This window comes from Neopelma chrysocephalum, unplaced genomic scaffold, assembly GCF_003984885.1.
Source record: "Neopelma chrysocephalum unplaced genomic scaffold, ASM398488v2 Primary Assembly neopelma1_219, whole genome shotgun sequence".
Taxonomy (NCBI): Eukaryota; Metazoa; Chordata; class Aves; order Passeriformes; family Pipridae; genus Neopelma; species Neopelma chrysocephalum.
Window position 1 is genome coordinate 22860 of NW_020897881.1, and position 7060 is coordinate 29919.

Here is a 7060-nt window from a genome sequence, read left to right on the forward strand (position 1 = left end):
CTCCTCCTCCTCCTCCTCCTCCTCCTCCCCGCGGGACATCGCTCCCCTCCGGCGGCCGGCCCGGGCTCTCCGCCATCCCGGAGAATGGGGACGAGCGGGGACGAGCGGGAAGCAGGGCAGGATCCGGCGGGATCAGCGCCGGCCACCGACGGGGGGGACGGGTCGGGGGGAGGCGGAGCCTGCGCACGGTGCCCCCGGGGCGGCGGCCACCGGTGCCCCGCTCCTCCTCCTTCTCCTCCTCCTCCTCCTCTTTCTCCCGCTCCTCCTCTTCCCGCACCTCCCCCGCTCCCCCGCACAGCCTCTCCCCCATCCCGCCGCTCCTCGCCCCGCTCAGTCCCTTCTCCAGCGATTTTTGGGATGGGCAGGGCTGGTTGGGGCGCAGGAACCGGAGCCTTTTCGGGGCGGCCAAAAAACTTCTCTGTGTTCGTGTGTGTGTGTTTGTCCCCCCCTTCAGCGGCCCCGCGGCACATGGAACGCCTGCCAAGCACCCTCTGCCTGCCCGGGCATCCCCTGGCACCCCAAACCCCCCCGAACCCCTTTTCTTCCCCCCTTCGGGGCTGTCGCATCCTCGCCGCGGTGTCCCCGCATCCCCCTGTCCCTGCTCCTCTCACCTGCTGCCCGAGGCTTTCCCGGCCGCCAGGACAAGGAGGCAGATTCCATTTTCCAAATCCAGGTTTATAAAGACACCCCTCTCACACCTTCACCAACCGCTCTGACCCTCTGGAACCGCCGCGGCCCCGACAGCCTGTTAAAAATAAAATCCGGGAAAACAGCCTTTGAGCCGCTCCGAACATCGGTGAGGAGGGAAATGTGTCCCCTCGTCAAAGGGAACATCAAAACACTCCGTGTAGAAAAATAAACCGCCGAGATTTGCATATTTTTAAGTGGTTTTCATTCGCGTGCCGCGATCCTCCGTGAGTCTGCATTTAAATGGGGTGGGAAAGAAAGAACTTTTCCTTTGGGTAAAGGAAAAAAAATCCTAATTTTCTAGGTGCAAACAGAACAGTGGAGGCAGAGTTACCTGCCAGAGGTACCCTAAGTTAAAAAAATGCAGTTAAACAGTTCTGTATCAGTGTCTATAAATCTGCTTTTTTTATATTCGAGAAGGGGAAGAGGGGGCACAGAACACGGGTTTGGAATGGGTGGGAAGGGGGAAGGTGCAGCCCAAGGGAGGTGGGAAATCCTGCGGAATAAATCATCCCAGCACAGGGATCCCAAACACCTGCTCTGCCAAAAAACAAACGGGCAAATAAAGGAATAATCCTGCAGGTCTTTGGGGTTTGCCCGGGGGTGCTTTGGTAGGGAGACAATAGAACAGAGGCTGCTGTGGGCAGAAGGGATGTTTCTGGAAAATTTAGGAACAGAGGCTCTGGAAAATTTAGGAAAAGGGGTTCAGGAAGGTTTAGGAACAGGGGTTCAGGAAGGTTTAGGAACAGAAGCTCCTGAAGATTTAGGAACAGGGGTTCAGGAAGATTCAGGAACAGGGGCTCAGGAAGGTTTAGGAACAGGAGCTCACAAAATTTAGGAACAGGGGTTCAGGAAGATTTAGGAAGAGGGGTTCAGGAAGATTTAGGAACAGGGGTTCAGAAAAATTTAGGAATAGAGGCTCATGAAGGTTTAGGAACAGGGGTTCAGGAAGATTTAGGAACAGGGGTTCAGGAAAATTTGGGAATAGAGGCTCATGAAGGTTTAGGAACAGGGGCTTAGGAAGATTTAGGAACAGGGGTTCAGGAAGGTTTAGGAACAGGGGCTCAGCACCTGACAATGGGGGTCTTGCAGCTGGACCCATCATAAGGTAATTTTCCCCCTTTTCTCTTATGAGGTTTGGTATCAGTAGAGTGACACAGCTCAGTCATGTCTGTGTTGATAATATTAGTTTACTCTTCCTTATCCTTCTCAACCCTTGGCCTGAAGCTTGGCCACAGCATGGAATGGTTTGGGCTGGAAGGGACCTTAAGGATCATCCCATTCCACCCTCTGCCATGGGCAGGGACACCTTCCACCAGCCCAGGTTGCTCCAAGCCCCGTCCAACCTGGCCTTGGGCACTTCCAGGGATCCAGGGGCAGCCACAGCTTCTCTGGGCAACCTGGGCCAGGGCCTCCCCACCCTTCCCAATATCCCATCTAACCCTGCCCTTTGCAGTTTGAAGCCATTCCCCTTGTCCTGTCCCTCCAGCCCTTGGAAATAGTCTCTCTCCATCTTTCCTGGAGCCCCTTCAGGCCCTGCAAGGCCACAATCAGGTCACCCCAAAGCTTCTCCTCTCCAGGCTGAACAATCCCAGCTCTCCCAGCCTTTCCTCCCAGCAGAGCTGCTCCAGCCCTGGGATCCTCTTGGGGCCTCCTCTGGACTCTCTCCAGCAGCTCCATGTCCTTGCTGGGCTGTTTCCCAGGTGTCACACAAGTCCCACCTTCCACAACTTTCAGACATGAGCCAGAGCCCTTCCCATGATATCCCTGACCTGTCACAGGACCCTGGCTGGAAAAACAAGGCTCAGCTCAGGATTTTAGGATGGGAATGAACAGCCAAGCAATATTCCTGGTGTAGAAGTGGTGGGAATTTTGCAGTACTGGTGGCAGGTTCTGGACACAGCACTGAAATCAGCTGGGGATGGTCATGGACAACACCCTCAGGGACAGGGGGGAGTGTTGGGGTGTCCTGGGCAGGGCCAGGGCTTGGACTGGATGATCCTGGGGGTCCCTCCCAGCTCAGGAATTCCATGACAGGCCCTCCCAGCCGGGTCCCTCCTAAATTTTCCCTAGGATTTGATGTGCTGGAAGCACAGGAGAGATGCCCGGCTGTCCCCTCTTCCCTCAGCCATCAACCCCACCATCCCATTTTCCTTTATTTCCCTCTTCCCTGCTCTCCATTTCCACGAGGGGAGGATTTCAAGGCCAACAAAAAAAACCCAAAACCCTTTCAGTGATAAACAGTCCCCGATTGTTACCGGCGTTTAAGCCTAACAAAAGATTAGCTCTTTAAAAATACAGAGTTTAAGGACTAACAGCTCGAGTCGTTGATTATCCTCAGAGGGGAAAACTTTAGGGCAGAGTGATTCAGTCACCGCTTTTGTGGGGGAATAATTGAAGAGTTTGCATCAGAATTTGCTGCAGGAACAGGGATTTTTGTCCTTCTGGAGCCTAAAACTCCGATTTGGAGGTTCCCATTCCACGAGGATCCCAAGGAGAGAGACAAAGTCACCCTGCAGCATCCCGGTTTCCCAAAGGCAATTCTGGAAACGATAAAATCGTCTCTGTGCCGCTGGAATCCCGGAGCTTTGGCTGCTCTGGGCGCTCAGGACTCTTCCCCCTCTGCCTCAAACCACTTCCCAATTAATCCCTCCCGCTCCGTCTCCAAGCTCTTTACGCCCCATCTGTTTCTGGAGCGGCTCCTCGGCTAATAAATATGATTTTCTCCGGATTAATTCACACCTTCCCCGGCTAAAAGATGAGCGCAGGTAATTAAATACCGCAGATGTTAAACATTAGTGACAACACCGAGATCCCTTCGCAGTCTGGCAGGGAACAAGTTTTATCCCTGGGGGTTGTTAATTAAGCTCCTTTTCCTTCCCTGGCTGTCCAGGTTGTTGCAGATCCGAATTGAGGGTTTTTTGCAGCCAGAGGTAAGGAAAAAAATTCCTTTATTTTTGATTGTTTTGCGCTGAACTCGGCGGGAAATAGAGGGAAGAATTTGGAATTTGGGTGGCATCTAATTGTGTTCCCTGGAGGGATTCGTCAGGTACAAACCCAATGTCCGAGGGTTTAACTGGAACTTCCAAAAATTGCTTGTGGTATAAAACATTATCCCATGTGAGAATATTGATAGAATATTATGAATATAATATTATGACTATAATATTATGAATATTCCCCCAAGAATATTCATATTCCAGTTTAACTGGGACTTCCACAACTTGCTTGTGGCATAAAACATTATCCCATGTGAAAATATTAATAGAATATTATGAATAGAATATTATGACTATAATATTATGAATATAATATTATGGCTATAATATTATGAATATTCCCACAAGAATATTCATATTCCAGTTTAACTGGAACTTCCACAACTTGCTTGTGGCATAAAACATTATCCCATGTGAAAATATTAATAGAATATTATGAATAGAATATTATGAATATAATATTATATTCTTGTTATTCTATTCTATTATATTATATTCGTGTGAATGTTCATAATATTATTACTATATTATTATTATTATTACTATAATATTATTACTATAATATTACTATAACGATATTATTACTATAATATTATGAATATTCACACAAGAATATAATATTATGACTGTAATATTATGAATATTCACACAAGAATATAAATGTTTGGCCCTTTGAGATGGGAAAAAAAAGAACCCCAAAACCGCACAAATATTTTCTGTAACGTTTTTAAAATGTTATTTCAACTGTGGAAAAGACGAAACTGGGAGTGGAAAACCAGCGTTGGAGGGTTGGAATTTTTTCCTGCTTTCAAAAGCCTGGGTTTCTTAGTTTTCCATGGAGAATTCGGGGTGATATTCCATTAATTTGGGGTGGAGAGGGTGTCCCAAAATAAGAGGGAGTTGACGAGCAGCTTGGGGGGTTGGGGTGATGCCATCTGTATTTAGAGTTCTGAGCTTCCCAGCTCTAAGCTGATTAAGGGCAATCCCCTCCCTTCCCAGCTGCCTCGGGAAAGGTGGGAATGCGCAAGGGAGGAGGGGGAAAGCTCCTTCCCGGGCTGGGAAGCGCAGAATTCCAACCTTCCTCCAGCTGAGGCTGGAAAAGCGAGGAGAAAGAGGAGAGGCACCTTCATTCCAGGGACTCCCAGTCCCTCTTTTCCTCCCGTTCCTCAATTCCCAGCATCCCACGAAGCAGCCTGGACTTAAATCCCGACTGATTTAATCCTGAATCCTTCCACAGAGTGTTAAAAAATAGGAGTATATTGACAACAAAGCTTTCAAAACCCAACAAAACCCCGATTTTTCTTCCTCTATTTTTTTCCTCTTAAAACCTTCTCGTCCTCCAAAAGAATCTTTGATTTTCCCATTTTTTTCCCCTTTTCCTTTCATTTTGCTTTTAAAAGCACAATGGTAATGAAGAATTAACACCACAGGCGAGGCAGCAAACACGTGTTTTATGTCGTTTTTTTTTTATTTTCAGGTGTCATTTCGAAATAAAACATTTCTAAATCATTTTTAAATAAATCATTTCCAATAAAACAGTGGTTTAGAATTAACTTGGAAGCGTCGAGGTCCTGGGAAGCCTGGAGAATGTCCTGGAATGTTGTTTTGTTTCCTCACTGAAGTCCAGCTTAGGTTTTATTTTGGACAACTCCAGGTTTTGGATCCTTCCACCCGAATTCCCTCCTCTGCTCCACTTCCAAATTCCTCCCAATTCCAAAGCTGGAAACGAGCTGTGACTCGTTTTGCAATCAAAATTAAATTGATAAACCCAATGGGTCATATTTCTTTTTTTCCCCTGTCTTATAAACTCTGCTTTTCTCACTTTTTGCTTTAAAATATATTTTAAATATTTTTAAATATATAATTAATATTATATATATTAATCTATTATTTATATATTAATATATCATTAATATTATAGATAAATAATAATTTAAAAATATATAAAGCTTCAATATATATTTATATTATATCATTATATTATATTTATTTTATAGTTAATTAATAATTTTGTATTTAATTATATTTAATTAATATATTTATATTATTATTTATATTATGTATTTTATATATTATAAAAATATATTTTATAATATATATTTAAATTTATAATTTATATTTATAATATATATTTCTATATTTATAATATGTATTTATAATGCATAAAATATATATTTTATATTATATATTATATTATATAAAATATATATTTTATATATTACAAAATAGATCTATTTAAATATAAAATATAAATATATAATAAATTAAAATATTTAAAATATATATGTCTATAAAAAGTCTATGAAGCCTCAGTTAGACCCAACAGAGCATTTTAGTGTGGAACTGGAAATAACTCAAAGCTTTTTTTAAGCTCCAAGAGAGATTTTCTTCACTCTTAATAATGGATCATCTTGAACTCTGTTATTTTAGCTCCTATTTCAAATCACTGTCATTTCTTTTAAATGAGTGTCCTGGTTTATTTTGCCTGTTGCTTCTTGGAATAATCTCTTGAAATATAATCCCCAGTCACAGCTCCTTTGATTTTTTTTAAAATACTTTTGTTTGAAATTTATATCTTGTTTTAAATCTCAATTTTTTATGCCCTTGTTTTAAATTTCACTTCACTTTTCACAGCTTTTAACAGCTTTTTTTCCCCCCCCGTGTAAAACAGAGTCACATTCTCAACCATTTCCACTTGAAGTTGGATTTTAATATTAATATTAATATTTTTGGGGGGAAATTCTGAGAACTTTTAAATTTATTTTAGCTTTTAAAAGAACTACTTGGGGACAGAGTTTAGGGGTGATGATGGTGGGACTGGACGGTCCTGAAGGTCTCTTCCAGCCTTGAGGATTCCCTGATAATTATAGATTTTGGGAATAAAACTTAGGATATTTCAGGCCAGTCCTGAAATGATCTGAGTTGCTGGTAGAGGGAAGTTACCTGTGCACTCGAGGCCCAGTGGTCACTTGTCTTTCATTAATGTTCATTTGTCACTAAAATTCATTTTATTTTATGTTATTTGCACACAGGTTCTGCCACAATCTTTTCCTTTTTCCTTTTCCTTTTTCCTTTTCCTTTTTCCTTTTTCCTTTTCCTTTTTCCTTTTCCCTTTTCCCTTTTCCTTTTTCCCTTTTCCCTTTTCCTTTTTCCCTTTTCCTTTTCCTTTTCCTTTTCCTTTTCCTCTTTCCTTTTTCTCTTTTTTCTTTCTCTTTTTTTCTCTCTTTCTTTCCCTCTTTCTTTCTGTTTTTTTCTGTTTTCCCTCCCCTTTTTCTGTTTCTTTTCTTTTTTCTTTTTTCCTTTCCTTTCCTTTCCTTTCCTTTCCTTTCCTTTCCTTTCCTTTCCTTTCCTTTCCTTTCCTTTCCTTTCTTTTC